Raw genomic sequence first — 24,485 nt, 5'->3', positions numbered from 1 at the left:
CTCAATTGTTCATTTTTACACATATTCTACTAGGTTTATCTATGAACTATTGTGATTTCTTTCACTTAACAAATTTTGGATTATCACTTTGTCTGTTTTGTCCCCTGGAGCATTGGGGCTCCTCTTGTGTGCGCCTTGGTGGCTCTGGCTGCTGCCTGTCCTTGCTGGCCACTTTTTGCTATGTTCCAAAGCTGCAACGCGCACTGTGGTTGGATCCCCCCGCCCCTTTCCTCCGACCTAGGACGGGCGGGACCTTCCCCACTGCGTGTCGACGTCACGCATCTCGCGCCGGTCGTATGGTGTCCTGTGACGCCATATAACGGCTGCTCGAGATAACACGCTCCAGCGCTCGGTAGGCTTGGAGGCAGACCTACGACCGGCCGGTATTGGTCCTTAGCTGGTGGGATCGGGGCGCTTCCCGGCCACCCCTTGGGCAGCTGGTGCATGACATTGGGGGTCCTTTCCTCGGCGGCACCCCCCGCAGTGTTCTCTCCCAGCATGGGTTTTCACCTGTCTATTTCACCCACCACTCACCTCCATCAGAAGTCCGTTGGCAGTTCCGCCCTTATTCTCACAAGTATGTATGTTTTCCCTCACTTTCCATCACTCACTCTTCCACTTTTTTGGTCTTCTCCCTGACCGCCTTCATCTCGTTTTTTAGTGTTCTGCTGTATTCTCTTCTCTTTCTGCCTCTTTGCTTTCTTTCTTCCTCTCTCCCCTCACTTTTCCCTTCCTCTCCCCTCTCCTTTCTAGATTTTATTCCTCCTCTCTCTATACTCCTCTACCCTTTCCCTTCTCTCTTCTTTTCTATCTCTCTTTCCACTTTCCCTCTTCCCCTCTGTTTTCTTTTCTTTTCTCCCCTCTTCCTCATTCACTTCCTACTTTACCACTTTCTGCCCTTTGTTACACATAACTTTGTCATCCACACATCATTCCCCATACTTGTTACTTTTATAGGTTGGAAATCCTCTCACCTTCTTTTCCTCTCTATGAGGCTACATTCATCACTTATCCATTTCATCTCCCTACACTGATCCAGTCTGGGGGACCATCTGCGTTGGTGGTGCCGCCGGGACATGCCCCCTCAGCTTCGGACCCTGGCATACTGGCTGGTTGGACATGTGGGGCCGCGCTACCTCTGCGCATACATGCTGCGAGTCCATGTTTTTGGTGAGAAAATGGTACAAAGTCCTGTTCCATCACTACCCATTTGTTTTTCAATATCATTCATTACTGCTATCTCCCCAATTTATAGGTGGTCACTACGGTTATGCTCCTGATGAGTGGCTATAAGGCCCCGAAACAACGTAGAGCTTACAACTATCGTTATGTGTACACAATGATCCATCATATGCGTAGGAACGTTCCTAATTTATTGTATGTTAATGTTTGCAATAGAAACCCTTGTCGGAATGTATTTTTTTTTTTGAGGACTACAAATTATCATTATAGAGCTATGTGCCAGCATATATAGAGCTATGTGCCTAAATATGTAAATATATGAAATTTTGTATTATTTTAACAATAAATTACATTCTTATCCAATTTATACTTCTGCCTCCTTATGCCTCATTCAAAGTCCCGCACCTGTTCTCTCTCATTCATATATATATATATATATATATATTTATATTTATATTTATTGTGACGGTATGCGAGGTGATATAGTGGATAATCGCTACATTTCACCTCACATTCGTTCTGTTGTAAGGGATTAAACTGGAATCCTGCCCAGGTTTTTCCAGCCTCTGTGGCAGGCTAGGTTCCGGATGTTCTGGTCCACTTGAGCCCACACTCAGGTGGACTTTAAATAACAAGGAAGAGAGTTCAACAGGGCTCTGGTTTTGAGACTCAGGAAGGATCCTGAGTGAGAGCAGCTCTGACTATTGGACTGAAAGGTTTGCTTTACCGCATGTTTTGTGGGTGAAGGGGACAAGCCCCGCACTGTCTAGAGAGGAGACTGTTTGTTTAGTTAGCGCCGGACGGCAAGGATTTACTTTACTGTTTTGTTTATTTTTATTTTGCAAACCAACTGTAAATAAACCTGGCATCCGCCAGATTTTTAAGAAAGTGCCCGTTTGCTGACTGTCCTTCAGAAAAGGTGATCCCCACAAGCTAATCTTCCCACACGTGGTGGCACTTTTCCGAAGATGGAGGAAATGTTAAAAGCCCTGCTACAGGCCAAACCAACCGCCCAGTCGCAGAGGTCGCTGCAGCACAGCAGGAAATGTACTGCCAACTCGCACAACAGGCGGCCCAGCAGGAAATGAACCGGCAGTTTGCAGAGGCTCTTGTGGAACTGAAAAAGGGGTCCGCAGCTCCTGTGCCAGTGGAACCAAAGTTGATATGTGCATCCTACCACCTACAGAAAATGACACCTGTCGATGAGGTCGAGGCTTACATTGCGACTTTCGAGAGAGTCGCTGTCCGTGAGGGATGGCCAAAAGAGTAGTGGGCGGGTCTGTTGGCCCCATTTCTAACAGGAGAACCCCAAAAGGCCTATTTTGTTTTAGAACCAGATAAGGCCCATGACTATGAAACTCTAAAGACAGAGATACTCTCACGCTTGGGTGTCACCATAGCAGTCCGGGCCCAGCGCGTGCATCAGTGTTCCTTCTCCAGCAACAAGCCACCCTGTTCACAAATGTTTGACCTGGTCCACCTCACCAGGAAGTGGTTGCAGCCAGAGACCTTGACAAGCCCTCAGATTGTGGAGCGTGTGGTAATGGACCGGTACCTGCGTGCACTCCCTGCTGCCCTGAGGAAGTGGGTTGGACAGGGGTACCCCAAAACTACAACCCAGTTGGTGGACCTAGTGGAGAGGTACACTGCCACTGAGGACTTGTTGAATCCATCTACGCCCCACTTTGGTGTCTCTAGAGGTGGAAGATCACCCAGCGGTTCTGGTAAGACTGTTCCGGGGTTCAAGAGCATGGGGAAGGTGGATAAGACTGTTGTTACAGCTGATGAGACTGTGGGTGCTAGACCTGGAGACTGGCCAAAGAAGCAGGAAAGTCTTTGGGGCCGTTAAGAGGACTGGGGGTAGGCCACATACGGTATTTTCGTTGCCATGCATTAGGGCATATTGCTGCAAACTGTCCTATAGATGATGAACCTATGCAATGTGATTATGCTTTTATGAAAAGACGCATTTCTCTGTTTGAACAGGTTGCATGTACTGCATCATGTCAATGTCGCATTGAAAAACAGATGTGTGTTATTTCAGTGGATGGAAAGCCACTCACAGCCTTGCTAGACTCTGGTAGTGTGGTGACCCTAGTCAGGAATGATTGTGTGAACCCCACAAAACTACACCCCAGTACTATTGGGGTAATTTGCATCCATGGGGACACTTGAGTCTACCAGACAGCGGTGGTTGAGGTTGACACCCCCTGGGGCAGTGTAACACATTCAGTGGGGGTGGTACCTTCACTGCTTCATTATGCTTTAGTGGGGAGAGATTTTCCACATTTTTGGAATTTATGGAAGAGCAAAGGGAGCCTGGTAGATAGAGCTCCCCCTGCTGGGGAAGCACACAAACTCTCACTAGACCCTTTTTGCCAAAGGGAAGGGGATGTTGTTGGTGGGATCGAGGAAGCCGGAGATCCTCTTCCTTACCCTGTCATGTCTGGGGAGCTGGAGGACCTGGAAGCTAGCTCCCAGCCCGAGGGTAACGAACAGGAGAACACCTCTGACCTTGACAATGAGAGTAGCCAGAATGTGGTACCCGACTTAGAGGTCAGGAGAGAGGACTTTTGTACCGAGCAACTGCGAGATGCCACCCTCATGAGAGCCAGGGAAAATGTTAAGATGTTGGATGGGGAACCCGTAGATCCTAACTGGGGGGGGGGGGGGGTCTTTCCCCTAAATGGCCATTAAAAACAATTTATTGTATCAAATGGTAAAACGTGGAGAGGACGAGGTAGACCAGCTACTGGTTCCCAAACCCTTCCGCAGGGTGGTGCCCATGGTCATGTAATGGGGAGACATCTCGGTATTGAAAAAAACAGGGAGAGAATCGGCCAGAGATTTTTCTGGCCTGGGGTGTATGCAGATGTCAAGGAGTACTGCGAATCGTGCCCCAAGTGCCAGCATAGTCTGGTGATCCTGGATTATGCGGCGCACTATCCCGAGGCCATACCCTTGCGCAACACCTCCACCAAGGCTATCGCCAAGGAGTTGGTCCAGGTGTTTAGTCTTAACTGATCAGGGTACCCCATTTATGTCCAGGGTTAACAAGGAATTGTGTAGATTATACAAAATCTCCCATCTCCGTACCTCTGTCTACCACCCCCAAACGGATGGTCTGGTCGAAAGATTTAATAAAACTTTGAAAAGTATGCTGAAAAAGGTGGTCGACAAAGATGGGAGAAACTGGGATTTTTTGCTACCGTATCTCATGTTTGCCATATGTGAGGTTCTGCAGGCATCCACAGGCTATTCCCCCTTTGAGCTTTTGTATGGTAGACATCCCAGGGGATTGCTAGATGTCGCCAAAGAAATGTGAGAAGGAGAGGCCACCCCATATAAAAGCATCATATCTTGATGCAGGATCGAATCGCAGCTGTCCTGCCCCTGGTGCGAGAACATATGGAGTGAGCCCAGGAGGCCCAGAGGAGGGTCTATGATCGAGGTGCCAAGGTCCGTACTTTCAGCCCCGGGGACAGAGTGTTGGTACAGGTTCTCACGGTGGAAAGTAAGTTCCTAGCCAAGTGGCAGGGTCCCTTTGAGGTTGGGGAGGTAAACTACAAAGTCTACCAGCCAGGGAAAAGGAAACCACACCAAATTTATCATGTGAATCTCTTAAAGCCCTGGAAGGACAGAGAGACTTTACTGGCCGCCTCCCTGACTCCAATGGTCCGGGTACCGGTGACACCTGACGTCCCCATAACGGATTCCCTGTCCGTGGCACAACAAAGTGACGTTAGGGCGTTTGTGCACAAAAATGGAGACTTTTTCTCCCCCTTACCCGGACTGAATAAGGTGATCCAGCATGACATAGTGACGGAACCAGGGGTTCGGGTAAATGTAAAGCCATATAGAATCCCAGAGGCCAGGCGAGAGGCAGTCGCAAAAGAAATGAAAAATATGTTAGAGCTGGACGTGATTGAAGAGTCCCACAGTGAGTGGTCGAGCCCCAGAGTGCTGGTCCCAAAACCTGATGGCACTATCAGGTTTTGTAATGACTTTAGGAAACTCAACAGTGTGTCTAAGTTCGATGCATACCCGATGCCTCGGGTCGACAAACTTGTGGACAGGTTGGGACAGGCTCGCTACATAACAACCCTAGACATAATGAAAGGTTATTGGCAAATACCGCTAACCGAATCGGCCAAGGAGAAGACTGCCTTTTCCACTCCTGAGGGCTCGTTTCAGTACAAGCAGATGCCTTTTGGTCTGCACGGGGCCCCTACATCGTTCCAGCAAATGATGGACAAAACTTTGAGACCACATCGCCCGTATGCGGCTGCTTATTTGGACGATGTGGTCATCCACATCAAGATTGGGAATCACACCTGCCCCGGGTACAAGCAGTGGTAGATTCCCTTAGGGTCTCACGGCCAACCCAAAAAAGTGTGCCATAGGCCTGGAGGAAGCCAAGTACCTTGGGTACGTTATTGGCCGGGGACTTGTCAAGCCTCAGACCAATAAGATTGAGGCAATTCAAAAGTGGCCCCATCCAGTAAACAAGAAACAAGTTCGGGCCTTCCTAGGCATTACGGGGTATTACCGACGGTTTATACCCGACTTTGCCACCATTGCTGTCCCTCTGACCGTCCTGACGAAGGGTAGAGGGTCGGTCATGGTCAAATGGAATCCTGAAGCCGAGGAGGCATTTCAGAAGTTAAAACAGGCCCTTTGTGTACTACCAGTGCTGGTGACCCCGGACTTCACAAAGGGGTTTTTGGTACAGACAGACGCCTCTGAGGTGGGCCTAGGTGCTGTACTATCCCAGAACAGAGATGGTGAGGAGCACCTGGTTGTATACCTGAGCCGAAAACTGAATAAGCATGAAAAAAACTATGCTATTGCCGAGAAGGAGTGTCTCACTAATAAATGGGCCTTGGAATCCCTGAAGTATTACTTGTTGGGTAGGTCATTTAAGCTGGTCACCGACCATGCTCCCCTAAAGTGGATGTGTGACAACAGGGAGAAAAATACCCGCGTGACAAGATGGTTCTTGGGTCTACAGCCCTTTAAGTTTACAGTAGAGCCGGGCAAGCTCCAAAACAATGCAGATGCCCTCTCCCGCATGCACTGTATGCTTGGGTCAATTGCTCAGCCGCAGGGGCTTGAGCAGAGGGGGAGGAATTGTGACGGGATGCGAGGTGATATAGTGGATAATCGCTACATTTCACCTCGCATTTGTTCTGTTGTAAGGGATTGAACCGGAATCCGGCCTGGGTTTTTCCAGCCTCTGTGGCAGGCTAGGTTCCGGTCCGGATGTTCTGGTCCACTTGAGCCCACACTCAGGTGGACTTTAAATAACAAGGAAGAGAGCTCAACAGGGCTCTGGTTTTGAGACTCAGGAAGGAAACTGAGTGAGAGGCTATTGGACTGAAAGGTTTGCTTTACCGCATGTTTTGTGGGTGACGGGGACCAGCATCTAGAGAGGAGAGTGTTTGTTTAGTTAGCGCCGGACGGCAAGGATTTACTTTACTGTTTTGTTTATTTTTATTTTGCAAACCTCCTGTAAATAAAGCTGGCATCCGCCAGATTTTTAAGAAAGTGCCCATTTGCTGACTGTCCTTCAGAAAAGGTGATCCCCACGAGCTAGTCTTTCCACAATATATACAGTGGGGACGGAAAGAAGGGATGAGCCGAACACCCCCCGGTTCGGTTCGCACCAGAACCTGCGAACGGACCGAAAGTTTGCACGAACGTTAGAACCCCATTGACGTCTATGGGACTCGAACGTTCGAAATCAAAAGTGCTCATTTTAAAGGCTAATTTGCATGGTATTGTCCTAAAAAGGGTTTGGGGACCCGGGTCCTACCCCAGGGGACATGTATCAATGCAAAAAAAACTTTTAAAAACGGCCGTTTTTTCGGGAGCAGTGATTTTAATGATGCTTAAAGTAAAAAAAAAAAAAAGTGAAATATTCCTTTAAATATCGTACCTGAGGGGTGTCTATAGTATGCCTGTAAAGTGACGCGTGTTTCCCGTGTTTAGAACAGTCCCTGCACCAAATGTCATTTTTAAAGGAAAAATCTCATTTAAAACTGCTTGGGGGTTTAATGTAATGTCGGGTCCTGGCAATATGGATGAAAATCAGTGAGACAAACGGCATGGGTACCCCCCAGTCCATTACCAGGCCCTTTGGGTCTTGTATGGATATTAAGGGGAACCCCGCACCCAAATTAAAATAAGGAAAGGTGTGGGGCCACCAGGCCCCATATACTCTGAACAGCAGTATACAGGCGGTGCAAACAAGACAGGGACTGTAGGTTTGTTGTTAAGTAGAATCTCTTTGTAATTTTGAACGGGTACATTTTTAACGTGTTTAGCTCCAGCCAAAAAATCTTTTTTAAGCTTTTTGGAAAACATAGGGAAGGGTTATCACCCCTGTGACATTTGTTTTGCTGTCTTTCCTCCTCTTCAGAAGATTTCACCTCACTTTTTGTCCCAATGAAAAATGTTTTTTGAAAATTTGGGTTTTTTTGTGGAACAAGGATTGGAAAGCATCAGTGGAAAGGAGAAATGTTTTTCCCATATTAACTCTTACAGGAGAGAATTTCCCTTCCTAGGGGTAGATTTCATCTCACTTCCTGTTGTCTCCTTCCGTTTGCAAGTAGGAGTCGTTTGTAAGTTAGTTGTTTGAAAGTAGGGTCCTGCCCTATATACTCAGCAGAAATTTGGGCCTTAGGTGTTGCTGTGGCCACAACACTGTAAGCCCTCACAGGGCCCTGCTGTGAAATATTAGATCAAGAATTGTAATTACATGCCCCTGTTGAACAGGAGCTGAAAAATTAGGCCTTAGGCACTGGTGCCGGTGCCACAACACTGCAACCCCTCACAGACACTCTAGTTGGAACGCAGGAACGAGCCCTGCTGCAAAGTATTGCATCAAAAATTGTAATTACACGCCCCTGTTAAACAAGGGCTGAAAAATTGGGCCTTAGGCACTGGTGCCACAACACTGCAACCCCTCACAGACACTCTAGTTGGAACGCAGGAACGAACCCTGCTGCAAAGTATTGCATCAAAAATTGTAATTACACGCCCCTGTTAAACAGGGGCAGAAAAAATGGGCCTTAGGCACTGGTGCTGGTGCCACAACACTGCAACCCCTCACAGACACTCTAGTTGGAATGCAGGAACGAGCCCTGCTGCAAAGTATTACATCAAAAATTGTAATTACACGCCCCTGTTAAACAGGGGCTGAAAAATTGTACCTTAGGCACTGGTGGTGGCGCCCAGAACCAAAAATGTTCTTACAAGCTATCAGCGTGATGATTGAGGAGGAAGAGGATAGGGATAGTCACTCAGCATCAGCATAGGCAGTCTTTGAAGAGATCTAAGATTTCAAAAAAAATTATTCGGTTACATCAGCATCAGGTGCTTGGTAGCTGGTGGTGATCCAAGACTGATTCATTTTTATGAAGGTCGGTCGATCGACCGAGTCAGTGGACAGACGCACCCTGTGATCGGTTACCACGTCTCCAGCAGCACTGAATGTGCGTTCCGAAAGAACGCTGGATGCAGGACAGGCCAGTAGCTCAATTGCATACTGTGCAAGCTCTGGCCAGTGATCCATCCTCAAGACCCAGTAACCCAGAGGATTTTCGGTGGGAAAGGTGTCCAAGTCTGATCTTGCCCCTAGGTATTCCTGCACCATGTAAAACAGACGCTGGCGATGGTTGCTGGAACCGATCATACCTTGGGGCTGCGGACCAAAAAATTGTATGAACGCATCGGTCAGACGGCCACCTTCTCCACCGCTCCTTCTTTGACTGACCGAAGCCTCAGCAACACGTTGTCCAGAAACAGGAGTTTGTAACCTCCCAGTCTCTGGGAACACGTTGCACAGACCTTTCTGCAAGGCCTCCCGAAGATGTTTCATCCTCTGCTCCCTCTGCGATGGCAAGATAAGGTCCGCAACCTTACCCTTGTAACGTGGATCAAGGAGGGTTGCCAGCCAATATTGGTCCTTCTCCTTGATACCACGAATACGAGGATCCTTACGCAGGCTTTGCAGGATCAGGGAGGCCATGCAGCGTAGGTTTGCTGAGGCATTCGGTCCGGAGTCCTCTGGATCACTAAGGACGACATGGTCCGCAGCCACCTCCTCCCAGCCACGTACAAGTCCATGTGTTTCTTGGGACTGATCCCTTAAAGACTGCTGCTGATGCTGAGTGCCAGGCTCCACCTCCATACTGACACAATCTTCCTCCTCCTCCTCCTCCTCCTCGTCCTCTTCCTGTGTGATCGGCGGGCACGCAGGAACACTGTCTGGATAAAGGGGGCCTTGAGAGCTAAGGAAGTCCTCCTCTTCCTGCCTCTGTTCTGCCTCAAGTGCCCTGTCCATTATTCCACGCAGCGTGTGCTCCAACAGGTGGACAAGGGGGACAGTGTCACTGATGCATGCACTGTCACTGCTCACCATCCTCGTGGCCTCCTCAAATGGTGACAGGACAGTGCATGCATCCCTGATCATGGCCCACTGGCGTGGGGAAAAAAAACCAAGCTCCCCTGACCCTGTCCTGGTGCCATAGTCGCACAGGTACTCATTGATGGCCCTCTGCTGCGTGTGCAGCCGCTGCAGCATGGCCAACATTGAGTTCCACCTGGTGGGCATGTCACAGATTAGGCGGTTCTTGGGCAGGTTAAACTCCTTTTGGAGGTCCGTCAGCCGAGCACTGGCATTATATGACCGGCGGAAATGCACACAGACTTTCCTGGCCTGCCTCAGGACATCCTGTAAGCCCGGGTACCTGCCCAATAACTGCTGCACCACCAAGTTAAGGACGTGAGCCAAACAGGGCACATGGGTCATTTGTCCCTGTCGGAGGGCAGAGAGGAGGTTGGTGCCATTGTCGCAAACCACCATTCCTGCCTTAAGTTGGCGTGGCGTCAACCACCTCTGAACCTGCCCCTGCAGAGCTGACAGAACCTCTGCCCCAGTGTGGCTCCTGTCCCCCAAGCACACCAGCTCAAGCATCGCATGGCATCTTTTGGCCTGCGTACTTGCGTAGCCCCTTGAACGACTACGGAGCACCGCTGGTTCCGAGGAAGAGGCCATGGAGGAAGAAGAAGAGGAGGGGGTGGAGGAGAGAGGTGTGTCACAATCATTAGCATTTTGGAGGCGTGGTGGCGGAACAACCTCCAACACTACTGTACCTTGTCCTGCATCCTTCCCAGCTGCCAGCAGAGTCACCCAATGCGCCGTGAAACTTAGGTAACGTCCCTGTCCATGCCTGCTGGACCATGAGTCAGCGGTAATATGCACCTTACCGCTGACCGCCCTGTCCAGCGAGGCATGGACATTGCCTTCCACATGCTGGTAGAGAGCTGGAATCGCCTTCCGTGAGAAAAAGTGGCGTTTGGGTACCTGCCACTGAGGAACCGTACATTCCACAAACTCACGGAAGGGGGCAGAGTCTACCAACTGAAAAGGCAGCAGTTGAAGTGCTAGCAATTTTGCCAAGCTAGCATTCAACCGCTGGGCATGTGGATGGCTGGGAGCAAACTTCTTTCGGTGGTGCAGCAGCTGGGGCAGGGAAATTTGCCTGGTACAATCTGACGTCGGTGTACCAAAAGCAGATTGCCCACAAGTACTTGGCTGTGACACACCTAATTCTACACCTTCATTCCTCTCAGTGCAGGTCTCAGAGAGGACTGAAGGTCTAGTGGGGTTGGAAATCTCAGCTGATGAGGAGCAAGGAGAGGTCCTCTTTGTTCTTTGGTGTGGGTCTTTTAGATACGCTTGCCAACGAACTGCATGGCAGGTCAACATATGTCTGGTCAAGAATGTGGTACCCAAGCGGGAGATGTTTTGGCCACGTGAGATACGCTTGAGACATATGTTGCAAATAGCAGCGGTGCGATCTGATGCACTTGTCTCAAAAAAGGCCCACACCAAAGAACTTTTTGAATAACGCGCAGAGACTGCAGCGCCCTGCACATGTGGAGCTTTGGGGTGTGATGCAGTCAACGTGCTGCCCTTAGGCTGGCCCCTGGAGGGCATCCTGCCTCGTTGGTGATGTGCCGCCTCCTCCTCCTCCTCCTCCTCTCTCCTATCAGGCACCCACGTTGAGTCAGTGACCTCATCATCCCCTCCCTCCTCATCACTGGAGCAAACCTGGCAGTATGCTGCAGCAGGGGGAGCATGACTGCCAGATTGCTGTCCTTCTTGGGCACCCCCTCTGTCCGTGCTCATGTTACTGCCTTCATCGAGCTCAGTATCATCATCAGAGCCTTCCAAAAGCTGGGCATCCTCCTGGAGCATGTACCCAACACTGTGGTCAAACAGTTTGAGGGACTCCTCAGGAGGACATGGTGGGGCTAGGGAAGGAGTCACTGATGACATTGAGCCGAGGGAAGAGGCCGCTGCTTTGCCAGACAAAGTACCCTGGGCATGGGTGAGAGAGGATGAGGAGGATGAGGACGGCTTGGTCATCCACTCGACCAAGTCTTCCGCATGTTGCGGCTCAACATGGCCAGCTGCCGAAAAAAAGGCCAAGCGTGTCCCATGGCCACGTGCTGATGAGGATGCACCGTCTCCACGACCAGCACTAGACACAGAGCCTGCTTGCCCTCTCTTATTGGCTTGTGACTGTCTGCCTCTCCTTCTTGGCCTTCCAGACATACTAATGGCCTGTAGCTGCACTAAGCTGGGATATATATATATATATATATATATGTACTGATACTGCAGCTAGCAAAATCAACTGCCTGCCTGTAGTATGAGAACACCACCAACCTTCTACAGGTAGCTTTAGCTGAACACTGTGAGCAGGACGCACCCCACTAACTTGTAGGTTTAGCTGAACACTGTGAGCAGGACGCACTGCACTAACTGTAAATAGTCTAGCTGCCTGACTGTGGTACTAATAGGATCAAAAGAACACCAGCAATTTTTTTCAGGTAGCTGTATTTACTGTAACAAGACAAGCCTGCCTGTCAGTAAGAAGATAACAGAAACGGATCTAGCTGAACACTGTGAGCAGGACGCACCCCACTAGCTTGTAGGTTTAGCTGAACACTGTGAGGTGGACGCACCCCACTAACTTATAGGTTTAGCTGAACACTGTGAGCAGGATGCTAACTTGTAGGTTTAGCTGAACACTGTGAGCAGGACGCACTGCACTAACTGTAAATAGTCTAGCTGCCTGACTGTGGTACTAATAGGATCAAAAGAACACCAGCTATTTTCTTCAGGTAGCTGTATTTACTGTAACAAGACAAGCCTGCCTGTCAGTAAGAAGATAACAGAAACGGATCTAGCTGAACACTGTGAGCAGGACGCACCCCACTAGCTTGTAGGTTTAGCTGAACACTGTGAGGTGGACGCACCCCACTAACTTGTAGGTTTAGCTGAACACTGTGAGCAGGACACACCCCACTAACTTGTAGGTTTAGCTGAACACTGTGAGCAGGACGCACTGCACTAACTGTAAATAGTCTAGCTGCCTGACTGTGGTACTAATAAGATCAAAAGAACACCAGCAATTTTCTTCAGGTAGCTGTATTTACTGTAACAAGACAAGCCTGCCTGTCAGTAAGAAGATAACAGAAACGGATCTAGCTGAACACTGTGAGCAGGACGCACCCCACTAGCTTGTAGGTTTAGCTGAACACTGTGAGGTGGACGCACCCCACTAACTTGTAGGTTTAGCTGAACACTGTGAGCAGGATGCACCCCACTAACTTGTAGGTTTAGCTGAACACTGTGAGCAGGACGCACTGCACTGACTGTAAATAGTCTAGCTGCCTGACTGTGGTACTAATAGGATCAAAAGAACACCAGCAATTTTCTTCAGGTAGCTGTATTTACTGTAACAAGACAAGCCTGCCTGTCAGTAAGAAGATAACAGAAACGGATCTAGCTGAACACTGTGAGCAGGACGCACCCCACTAGCTTGTAGGTTTAGCTGAACACTGTGAGGTGGACGCACCCCACTAACTTGTAGGTTTAGCTGAACACTGTGAGCAGGACGCACCCCACTAACTTGTAGGTTTAGCAGAACACTGTGAGCAGGACGCACTGCACTAACTGTAAATAGTCTAGCTGCCTGACTGTGGTACTAATAGGATCAAAAGAACACCAGCAATTTTCTTCAGGTAGCTGTATTTACTGTAACAAGACAAGCCTGCCTGTCAGTAAGAAGATAACAGAAACGGATCTAGCTGAACACTGTGAGCAGGACGCACCCCACTAGCTTGTAGGTTTAGCTGAACACTGTGAGGTGGACGCACCCCACTAACTTGTAGGTTTAGCTGAACACTGTGAGCAGGATGCACCCCACTAACTTGTAGGTTTAGCTGAACACTGTGAGCAGGACGCACTGCACTAACTGTAAATAGTCTAGCTGCCTGACTGTGGTACTAATAGGATCAAAAGAACACCAGCAATTTTCTTCAGGTAGCTGTATTTACTGTAACAAGACAAGCCTGCCTGTCAGTAAGAAGATAACAGAAACGGATCTAGCTGAACACTGTGAGCAGGACGCACCCCACTAGCTTGTAGGTTTAGCTGAACACTGTGAGGTGGACGCACCCCACTAACTTGTAGGTTTAGCTGAACACTGTGAGCAGGACGCACCCCACTAACTTGTAGGTTTAGCTGAACACTGTGAGCAGGACGCACTGCACTAACTGTAAATAGTCTAGCTGCCTGACTGTGGTACTAATAGGATCAAAAGAACACCAGCAATTTTCTTCAGGTAGCTGTATTTACTGTAACAAGACAAGCCTGCCTGTCAGTAAGAAGATAACAGAAACGGATCTAGCTGAACACTGTGAGCAGGACGCACCCCACTAGCTTGTAGGTTTAGCTGAACACTGTGAGGTGGACGCACCCCACTAACTTGTAGGTTTAGCTGAACACTGTGAGCAGGACGCACCCCACTAACTTGTAGGTTTAGCAGAACACTGTGAGCAGGACGCACTGCACTAAATGTAAATAGTCTAGCTGCCTGACTGTGGTACTAATAGGATCAAAAGAACACCAGTAATTTTCTTCAGGTAGCTTTATATACTGTAACAAGACAAGCCTGCCTGTCAGTAGGAAGATAACAGGAACGGATCTAGCTGAACACTGTGAGCAGGACGCACTGCACTAAATGTAAATAGTCTAGCTGCCTGACTGTGGTACTAATAGGATCAAAAGAACACCAGTAATTTTCTTCAGGTAGCTTTATATACTGTAACAAGACAAGCCTGCCTGTCAGTAGGAAGATAACAGGAACGGATCTAGCTGAACACTGTGAGCAGGACGCACTGCACTAAATGTAAATAGTCTAGCTGCCTGACTGTGGTACTAATAGGATCAAAAGAACAGCAGTAATTTTCTTCAGGTAGCTTTATATACTGTAACAAGACAAGCCTGCCTGTCAGTAGGAAGATAACAGGAACGGATCTAGCTGAACACTGTGAGCAGGACGCACTGCACTAAATGTAAATAGTCTAGCTGCCTGACTGTGGTACTAATAGGATCAAAAGAACAGCAGTAATTTTCTTCAGGTAGCTTTATATACTGTAACAAGACAAGCCTGCCTGTCAGTAGGAAGATAACAGGAACGGATCTAGCTGAACACTGTGAGCAGGACGCACTGCACTAAATGTAAATAGTCTAGCTGCCTGACTGTGGTACTAATAGGATCAAAAGAACACCAGTAATTTTCTTCAGGTAGCTTTATATACTGTAACAAGACAAGCCTGCCTGTCAGTAGGAAGATAACAGGAACGGATCTAGCTGAACACTGTGAGCAGGACGCACTGCACTAAATGTAAATAGTCTAGCTGCCTGACTGTGGTACTAATAGGATCAAAAGAACACCAGTAATTTTCTTCAAAATACTGTAACAAGACAAGCCTGCCTGTCAGTAGGAAGATAACAGGAGCGGATCTAGCTGAACACTGTGAGCAGGACGCACTGCACTAAATGTAAATAGTCTAGAAGATAACAGGAACGGATCTAGCTAAACTGAATACAGTGTATATATATATATATATATATATATGCAACACCTGGGATGCATATATATACACAATACACTTTAAGTGCAGCTAACTGACTGACTGTCCTGCCTAATCTAGCTAACTCAAATGAAATGACACTGTCTCTCTCTCTCTCTATTTCTCAGCACACCGGAACACACTGCACAGGGCCGCCGTGCAGGCGGCCTTATATAGTGTAGGGCGTGTACTAAATCCCCTGAGCCATAATTGGCCAAAGCCTCCTTGGCTTTGGCCAATTACGGCTCTCTGTTAAGGCGGCGCTGTGATTGGCCAAGCATGCGGGTCATAGTGCATGCTTGGCCAATCATCAGCAAGCAATGCACTGCGATGCCGCAGTGAATTATGGGCCGTGACGCGCCACACGAATTTGGCGCGAACGGCCCATATCGTTCGCAATTCGGCGAACGACCGAACAGCCGATGTTCGAGTCGAACATGGGTTCGACTCGAACACGAAGCTCATCCCTAACGGAAAGTATTCAGACCCCCTTAAATTTTTCACTCTTTGTTATATTGCAGCCATTTGCTAAAATCATTTAAGTTCATTTTTTTCCTCATTAATGTACACACAGCACCCCATATTGACAGAGAAACACAGAATTATTGACATTTTTTATGTCAATAAAATAAAATTGAAATATCACATGATCCTAAGTATTCAGACCCTTTGCTCAGTATTTAGTAGAAGCACCATTTTGATCTAATACAGCCACGAGTCTTTTTGGGAAAGATGCAACAAGTTTTTCACACCTGGATTTGGGGATCCTCTGCCATTCCTCCTTGCAGATCCTCTCCAGTTCTGTCAGGTTGGATGGTAAACGTTGGTGGACAGCCATTTTTAGGTCTCTCCAGAGATGCTCAATTGGGTTTAAGTCAGTCATTGTCTTATTGGAAGGTAAACCTTTGGCCCAGTCTGAGGTCCTGAGCACTCTGCCACCACCATGCTTCACTGTTGGGACTGTATTGGACAGGTGATGAGCAGTGCCTGGTTTTCTCCACACATACCGCTTAGAATCAAGGCCAAAAAGTTCTATCTTGGGCTTATCAGACCAGAGAATCTTATTTCTCACCATCTTGGAGTCCTTCAGGTGTTTTTTAGCAAACTCCATGCAGGCTTTCATGTGCCTTGCACTGAGGAGAGGCTTCCGTCGGGCCACTCTGCCATAAAGCCCCGACTGGTGGAGGTCTGCAGTGATGGTTGACTTTCTACAACTTTCTCCCATCTCCCGACTGCATCTCTGGAGCTCAGCCACAGTGATCTTTGGGTTCTTTTTTACCTCTCTCACCAAGGCTCTTCTCCCCCGATAGCTCAGTTTGGCCGGACGGCCAGCTCTAGGAAGGGTTCTGGTCATCCCGAACGTCTTGCATTTAAGGATTATGGAGGCCACTGTGCTCTTAGGAACCTTAAGTGCAGCAGAAATTTTTGTAACCTTGGCCAGATCTGTGGCTTGTCACAGTTCTGTCTCTGAGCTCTTCAGGCAGTTCCTTTGTCCTCATGATTCTCATTTGCTCTGACATGCATTGTGAGCTGTAAGGTCTTACATAGACAGGTGTGTGGCTTTCCTAATCAAGTCCAATCAGTATAATCAAACACAGCTGGACTCAAATGAAGGTGTAGAACCATCTCAAAGATGATCAGAAGAAATGGACAGCACCTGAGTTAAATATATGAGTGTCACAGCAAAGGGTCTGAATACTTAGGACCATGTGATATTTCAGTTTATTTTTTAATAAATCTGCAAAAATGTCAACAATTTTGTGTTTTTCTGTCAATATGGCTGTGTGTACATTAATGAGGGAAAAAAATGAACTTAAATGATTTTAGCAAATGGCTGCAATATAACAAAGAGTGAAAAATGTAAGGGGGTCTGAATACTTTCCGTCCCCACTATATATATGTAGCGGTCACTACCTTAAGGTAGGTGATCTTTCTGTGTTTAGATGACAGGGTACAGTTTCAGGTAAATTTAGGCAGGCCTGTATTCCTATCTCAGGCCTGATTGTTTATTTTGGGAACTGGGAGTGTCAGTGTAGTGCAGGGTGTGGCCACTTGTACTTGGACCCAGAGATGCCTCTGAAGAGGCTGAGTCTAGTGATAATGAAGAGTGGTTACTAGAGAGTTCTACCTCAGTGGAGGCTTCCACTGGAGCATCAGAAAGGTCACTCAAATCATCTAAACTCCAGTACCCCCCTTCAATGTTTCATCTACTGTCCTTTCTACCAGGGCAACCACTTATCAACAGTGGGTCAGTAAAGCTTCTGATTCCTGTGTTTTGCCTGGCCGAGGAAAGCCTAGACTTTCGAGGTTCCAGCAAGAAGTTCAAAGAAAAGTTGCTCAGGAATGGGGCCTGGATTACCCTTACGTTCCTGAATGGATCATGGAAATTGTTGAAAATTCCCGGGAAGCGTGGGAAGATAACCTTGTTTGGGACTATCTCCATGTTCCTAAACCCAAGCGGATACCTGATAGTGAGGTCTGGGTCCGATTCAAAGATATTCACCAGTAATGGCCAATGTTTAGATATTATTCTCTCAACCTGCTTATATTGTCTCGTAAACCCAGTCATAAAAGCTAACCCATAATTGTTACTTCTATGTTCCTTATCTTGTAACATTACATTTCTATCCAATTGTACTACTTCCTGTTGTGTCTTAACTAATTCTTTAATTCTTTGGGTGCGTACCCTTTCTCTTGGAAGCTACTTATAATTACTTATGTTTGGCTATAATAATCCGGAATGTTGTCACAATTCCTGCGTATTCTCATCATCTGGCTTTTAGGTACCCCATTTAGCCATCTGGGGTAATGGCAACTTCCTTTCGAAATATACTCATTACGGTCCTCCTCCTTAAAAAAAGTTTATGTGTTTAATTTGCCAATATTCTTGAAAATGACCAGATCTTCATAGTTAACAGCCAATTTATCGTACGTTTCCGTAAATGAAATTCCATAGGAGTTATTATTAATATCATGTAGGAATTCCAGAAGGGTTTCACACAATGAGGATATCATCGATATACCTCTTGTATAACTTTAGTTCTGGTCTCAATTCCCCATGTATGGCCTCATGTTCCCATTTGCTCATAAAAATATTTGCCAAGTGCATTCTTGGCCCCCATGGCTACTCCCTTCCTCTGCCTATAGTGGCTACCATTATGTCAAAACAAATAATGTCTCATGGCCAGATCCAGTGCTTTAATCAAAAACTGTCATGGTTTCCTTTTTAAATTGGTCTTTTGTAAGGCCCACGTTACTGTGTCCAAGGTAAAACTTTGGTTGATGTTGGTGTAGAGCGAATTAAAATCAATACTCGCCAGGATGCAGTCATCTGATACTTCCATATCTTTAAGCAGGTTAATCAGTTCCTTACTGTCTCTTAAGTAGGCTGGTGACTTCTGGGTCAAGGGTTGCAGGAAGCAATCCAAGTATTGCCCCAGTCCACTTACATTCTAGGTAACTTGCACACAGTTTTTGAAGGTACTCGGCGGGTAGGTTGTTCTACACATCTTGGAGAACTAACCCCAGATTTTCTGTGGATGTAGGCTGCCTCAAATGCTCCTGTCTCTTCATGTAATTCCAGACAGACATGATGATGTCGAGATCAGGGCTCTATGGAAGTCAAACCATCACTTCCAGGACTCCTTGTTCTTCTTTACACTGAAAATAGTTCCTAATGACATTGGATGTATGGTTGGGGTCATTGTCCTGCTACAGAATAAATTTGGGGTCAATCACATGCTTGTGTGAAATTGTCACATTATCTGCATACCTGACAGTATGTGGTTAGAGATCCCCTAAATCATGCAGAGGAATGCATAGATTTCTCCAAGCCCATCTGTATCTTTCTTTGTCACAGCAATAAGTGCCCTTGGCAGTGTCCCACCCCAGCAGAAGTCCTAGAGGACGAAACGTGTTGGGTTCATTTTGCTGCCATAGCCACCATTTACTGCGCTGTCCAGTTCAATTGAACCTAATTTTTACCGCTCATTTTACCATTTGTTGGATATAATCTTTTGCACTTTTTATACCAATAAATTTTCAATTTTTTGCAACGGATTTACACCATGTGGAGGTTTTTTCTTGTTTCCTTGCCATACCATGAGGATTGCTGGAGATCGAGTGGAACCTAGCAGACGATCGTAGTCGGTACCTGGATAGAGAACAGGGTCCAACAGGACATTCGGGCCCAGTTCAGCTCCTCCAGGGATACATTAGCCTTTCAGGCTTTTCTCCTCTACCAAGTCTACCTGTCTGATCGGAAACCAGATCTACCCCACCATTTGACGGTACAAGCCTTTTTGACTCACCTCCGACGGCCTGTGAGTCTACCACCTCTGGTAAGGGCACTATATTTCTATGTGTTTGAAGTTATGAAGTCATGTTTGTAGAAGATACTATCCGGCATGCTGAGATGTTCCTAATATTCTTGTAGAAATACTCATGAAGATTTGGAATACCAACAGTGTTATATTGGCACCTTTATGAGCTTACATTCTACATATGGGCTATAGACTTGCTATGTTATATCTATATATCATGTTTTTTACATCCCATCAGATGGATTTAATAGACATGCAGTATTGTTAATTTCATGTTAAAAATATCTACATTAGTTTATCCGTATGGTTTTGCTATACTCCCCACTTTACTTGGCTGCTTTTAATTTTTAGGGTTCGTTTATATTTTTTCCTTATTTTTTCCTTATTTGTTCTTTATCCTCGAGGTCACATTTATTATGACCTACTCACCTATGTGAATTTCACTCTTGAGGTCACACCCAGTATGACCTTCACCTTAATGGTCACCAGTATAGCCTTACACCTTCTTTGACCCGCCAACCACAATATCTTGGTGGTCACACACCTTATATTTTCTCTTTCTGGTCACTTTATGTGTCACCATCACCTACTGTGACTCTGCATTTATCAATGTAGGTTTTCAGCACATTTTATGAGCGCCACACGTTGTTTCAGTGTCCCAGAGCACCTTAGGAACCTATGAACTGGACTTTGGCCCACAGAGGCTACCGTCATGGGATTATTGTGGGTTGTCCCACATCAGCTCTAAGGTCGAGAACTGAGCGATCATGTGATCATTGATCGCTCAGTTCTCAGTCTCCTCTGAGCAAAGCGCAGTGACTGACCTACTGCTCTCTGCTCTGCCCGTCCATCACTTACTGGTGCACTGGGTTGGGGAGGGGGTGGGTGCAGCTGGCAATTAGGCAACCAGGTGGATCCCGACCATATTGTTTTTTATTTCTGTTACCTGGGCTAAGTGCAGTCATGGGACCCTAGCAGATTTTAAAAAACAGTGCAGCTTTGTAAAATGTTCATTAATTTTACTATCATACCTGGCTGAAAACTCCCAATAAACAATTTCCATGTCCTGAAAAACCACAAAGACACAAACATGAAGGCACAAGTACCTAGTGCATTATTGCAAATGATTTATTGGAAAACGTAAAACTTGTAAAAATGAATACTCACAAAATTGCAACAAGTGAGAGCAATGGGTGCGCCCCTGAACCATGTTAGCCTGCCAGCATAGCAGGGTGCCGCGGGAGATGCATATTCTGCACTGTATGATCCCGTCTTGCTCTCACGCTCTCACTTGTTTCAATTTTGTAGTATTCATTTTTACAAGTTTTACATTTTCCAATAAATGATTTGCAGTAATGCAGTAGGTGCTTGCACCTTCCTGTTTGTTTCTTCGTAGTTTCTTTGGATTCCCCCAATAATAATAAAATAACAATAATAAAAATGAATATTATTATTATTATTATTATTATTATTTTATTATTTATTTCATGTTTGGGTGTTTATTTATGTATTATTATTATTATTATTATTATTATTATTATTAATAATAATAATAATAATAACAATAATGATAATAATAATTTCTTTAATATAATTTTTAAGCTTAGGGGTTCATTATTATTTATTTATATATTATTACATATTATTAATTTTATTTATTTATTTATGTATTATTTATTTATGATGATTTTTAGTTATTTGTGTATTTATTTTACATTTATTTATTCGTATATTATTAATTTTTTTTTTTTTTTTTTAAATTGAGCAGAAAATCGCGCAAGAATGCACGTTAAGATCTTCTGTGGATGTAGGTTGCCTCAAATCCTTTTGTCTCTTCATGTAATCCCAGACAGACATGATGATGTTGAGATTGGAGCTCTGTGGGAGCCAAACCCCTACTTTCAGGACTCTGTTGTTGTCCTGCTGCAGAATAAATTTGGAGCTAATGACATGCTTGTGTGAAATGACCCTAAATTGTCACATTATCTGCACACCTGACAGTATGCGGTTAGAGATCCCCAAAATCATGCAGAGGAATGCATAGTTTTTTCCAAGCCCTTCTGTCTCTTTTTTTTTGTCACAGCAATAAGTGTTATTATGATGATTTATGATGATTTTTAGTGATTTGTGTATTTATTTTACATTTATTTATTCGTATATTATTAAAATTTTTTATTTTTTTTAAATTGAGTAGAAAATCACGCAAGAATGCACGTTAAGATCTTCTGTGGGTGTAGGTTGCCTCAAATCCTTTTGTCTCTTCATGTAATCCCAGACAGACATGATGATGTTGAGATTGGAGCTCTGTGGGAGCCAAACCCCCACTTTCAGGACTCTGTTGTTGTCCTGCTGCAGAATAAATTTGGAGCTAATGACATGCTTGTGTGAAATGACCCTAAATTGTCACATTATCTGCACCCCTGACAGTATGTGGTTAGAGATCCCCAAAATCATGCAGAGGAATGCATGGTTTTTCCAAGCCCTTATGTCTCTTTTTTTTGTCACAGCAATAAGTGTCCTTGACATTGTCCCAGAGGACCTTAGGAACCCATGAACTGGACTTTGGTCCACAGAGACTACTGACCTGGGGTAGTCTCACGTTTTTGCATGATGTTTTCTGCTCAATTGAAAACATTTTTTACAAAATAGTAATAATATATGAATAAAAAAATGTAAAATAAATACATAAATAACTAAAAAATCATCATAAAAAAATAGTTGCACATTTCCATTAATTGCAATGGGAATAAAGACGTGCCAAAAACTCGCAAATCTGTTCAATTTGAGTTACAAAAAAAGCTCCAGAACTTTTTTGAGCTTCAGGCCTTTGGCTTTAGGCGACTTGGAGTGGAGATGTGAACCAATTCCATAGAGAATAATTGATTTTTCTCCTTCAGCATTTTGGAGCTTCTAGCTTCAAGCTTCAAGCTACAAAATGCTGAGGTGGGAATGGGGCCTTAGGGTGTATACAGAATTTCTAAAAGCGTCTGCTATTTCTTGGGGGATATAAATGCTCTGCTTTGAGTAAAGGTGTATCAAAAATGGGATTTTATCATGAATGTTGTGTTTCCGAACTTGAGTAGCCAGCAAATTGTCTACCTGTCTGCAACTTCAAAAATATTTACGTTTCAGCCTTGTGCAGTAGGGATGAACCGAACACCCCCGGGTTCGGTTCACAGCAGAACATGCAAGTGATTTTAATAATGCTTAAAGTGAAACAATAAAATTGAAATATTCCTTTAAATATTGTGCCTGGGGAGTGTCCTTATTATGCCTGTAAAGTAGCAAATTTTTCCTGTGTTTAGAACAATACCACAGCAAAATGACATTTCTAAAGGAAAAAATGTAATTTAAAACTACTTGCGGCTGTAATGTAATGTCCCAGCAATATAGATGAAAATCATTGAAAAAAAAAGTCCATTACTAGGCCCTTTGGGTCTGGTATGGATATTAAGGGGAACCCCGCACCCAAATAAAAAAAATGGCATGGGGGGCCCCCAGGCACTATATACTCTGAACAGCAGTATATATACTATACGGCCTGCCCTATATACTCTGCAGAAAATTGGGCCTTAGGCATTGGTGGTACCAGAACACTGTAAGCCCTCACAGTTACTTTTGGTGGGCGCAGGAACGGGCCCTGCTGTGAAATACTATATCAAACATTGTAATTACATGCCCCTGTTAAACAGGGGCAGAAAAATTGGGCCTTTGGTTGTGGTGGTGGTACCAAAACACTGTAAGCCCTCACAGATACTCTTATTGGGTGCAGGGACGAGCCCTGTGTTGAAATATTATATGGAAAATTGTAATTACATGTCCCTGTTAAACAGGGCAGAAAAATTGGGCCTTGGGTGGTAGTAGTGGTGCCCTAAACCAAAAATATTGTTGGAAGCTAGCATCATCAAGCTTGAGGAGGAAAAGGATAGTAAGCATATGCAGTCTTCAAGGGATCCCACATCCATAGCAAATTCAATCAGTTACATCAGCATCAGGTGCTTGATAGCTGCTGATCCAAGACTGATTAATTTTTATGAATGTGAGCCTATCAACGGAGTCTGTGGACAGGTGCACTCTTTGATCCATTACAAACCCTCCAACAGCACTGAATGTGCATTCAGAAAGCACACTGGATGCAGGACAGGCCAGTAGCTCAATTGCATATTGAGCTAGTTCTGGCCAGTGGTCCATCCTCAAGACCCAGTAACCCAGTGGATGCTCTGTTGTAAAGGTCTCCAAGTCTGCTCTTGCCCCTAGATATTCCTGCACCATGTAATTCAGACGCTGGTGATGGTTGCTTGAACCGATCAGACCTTGGCGCTGAGGACTGAAAAATCGTTTAAAGGCATCAGTCAGCTGGCCACATTCTCCACCACTCTTCCTCTGACTGAACGAAGCCTCAGCAACACATTGTCCAGCACCAGGAAATTGTAACCTCCCAGGGTCTGGAAATGCGTTGCACAAACATTTCTTCAAGGCCTCCTGAAGATGTTTCATCCTCTGCTCCCTCTGCAAAGGCAGGATGAGTTCTGCAACCTTACCCTTGTAATGTGGATCAAGAAGGGTTGCCACCCAGTAATGATCCCTTTCTTTGATACCACGAATCCTAGGGTCCTTTTGCAGGCTTTGCAGAATCAGGGAGGCTATGCAATGTAAGTTTGCAGAGGCATTTGATTCTGAGTCCTCTGGGTCACTAAGGATTTCATGATCTGCAACTACCTCCTCCTAGCCACGTACAACTCCTTGGGTTTCTGGGGACTGAAAACCATCCCTTGAAGACTGCTGCTGAGTGTTATTCTCTACATCCATGCAAACACAATCCTTCTCCTCTTCTTTCTGTGTGTTTGGCGGGCCCGCAGGAATGCTATCTGGATAAAGGGGGCCTTGAAAGATAAGGAAGTCCTCCTCTTCCTCCCGCTGTTCTGCCTCAAGTGCCCTGTCCATGATTCCACGAAGCGTGTGCGCCAAAAGGAAGACTAGAGG

This window comes from Aquarana catesbeiana, linkage group LG03, assembly GCF_042186555.1.
Source record: "Aquarana catesbeiana isolate 2022-GZ linkage group LG03, ASM4218655v1, whole genome shotgun sequence".
NCBI classification, from domain to species: Eukaryota; Metazoa; Chordata; class Amphibia; order Anura; family Ranidae; genus Aquarana; species Aquarana catesbeiana.
The sequence above is the reverse complement of the archived record's forward strand: the minus strand, read 5'-3'. Positions refer to the sequence as shown.